A 1,176-nucleotide genomic window follows, 5' to 3' on the forward strand; every position below is an offset into this window, starting at 1 on the left:
CCATGTAGCTTTGGATTTTTTTCTTCCTCATTAATAAAACCCTTCATTTAAAAACTGCATTTTGTGTTTACTTGTGTTATCTTTGACTAATGTTTAAATTTGTTTGATGATCTGAAACATTTAAGTGCGGAAAACATGCAAAAAAGTAAGAAATCAGGAAGGGGGCAAACACTTTTTCACACCACTGTATACAATAACAGTGGTTCTCCAAACAAACAAATATTGACAACTTAGAAAAAATAATGAATTCACAGAAACACTAAAATCTAGGTCTTCATTAAGGCCAGGATGTCTGGTAGTCTGTAATTTCTGTATCCAAAAAGCTTCCCGTTGGTTCAGTGTTTTTAGTCTGTCACCTTTGCATGTGGAGGATGGAATGTGGTCAATACCAAAGGCTTGTAAAGTGGATGGATTACTGTTATGGAAGTCCAAATAATGTTTTGCCATAGGGTAATTAACATTACCAGTGCAGATGGCATATTTGTGTTCTGCTAACCTGTCTTGAAGACGTCTTTTTGATCTTCCAATGTAGAACACTTTACAACTGGGACACTCCAACCTATACATGACAAAAGTAGTTTTACAGTTTATGAAATGATTGATAGTGAACTCTTTCTGAGATGTAAAATCTATAAATGTTTTTAGTTTGCATTACATTTGTGCAGTGGTTTTACTGGTTACACTTGTAGGACCCTCTAGGTTTGATATCCAACCATGTTTGTTGGATGTTTGGTTTAAGATGGCTGTGTACCAGTTTATCCTGTAGGGTGGGGCACCTCCTGAAACTGGATGGCTGTGTACCAGTTTATCCTGTAGGGTGGGGCACCTCCTGAAACTGATTAAAGGTGGTTCAGGGAAAACTTGACTAAGTGTATTATCACTTTCAATAATGCCCTAATTTCTTTATATAATACGTTTAACATTTTCTGCTTCTGTGCTGTATGTTGTTACAAACATCACTCTATCTTTTGTTTAAGTTTAAGTTTATTTACTTTATTAATCCCCCTGAGGAGAAATTCAACGTTTTCACTCTTGCTTGTCAATTACACACAGGTCCGAAAGACACACACATGCACAAATAGGACCTATACATGCACAAAGTGGAGAGATGTCAGAGTGAGGGGGCTGCCCTTGGTGAGGCGCCCCGAGCGGTTGGGGGGTTCGGTGCCTTGCTCA

General features: G+C 38.1%; 1 protein-coding gene and 1 long non-coding RNA gene across 5 annotated transcripts in view; both read right to left on the reverse strand.

The window, feature by feature from the left end:
* The window catches only part of LOC126383535 (uncharacterized), a 3,359-nt gene extending 2,189 nt beyond the window's left edge, over positions 1 to 1,170 (reverse strand). The window contains exons 1-2 of the long non-coding RNA XR_007569166.1: positions 827 to 1,170; positions 497 to 776 (exon numbers count right to left, since the gene is read on the reverse strand). This is a non-coding gene — a long non-coding RNA (uncharacterized LOC126383535). The remainder of the gene's footprint in view (positions 1 to 496; positions 777 to 826) is intronic.
* The window catches only part of LOC126383489 (tRNA selenocysteine 1-associated protein 1-like), a 26,422-nt gene that overhangs the window by 6,368 nt on the left and 18,878 nt on the right, over positions 1 to 1,176 (reverse strand). The gene's annotated exons all lie outside the window — the stretch shown is intronic.

This window comes from Epinephelus moara, chromosome 22 (assembly GCF_006386435.1).
Source record: "Epinephelus moara isolate mb chromosome 22, YSFRI_EMoa_1.0, whole genome shotgun sequence".
In the NCBI taxonomy this organism is placed as follows: domain Eukaryota; kingdom Metazoa; phylum Chordata; class Actinopteri; order Perciformes; family Serranidae; genus Epinephelus; species Epinephelus moara.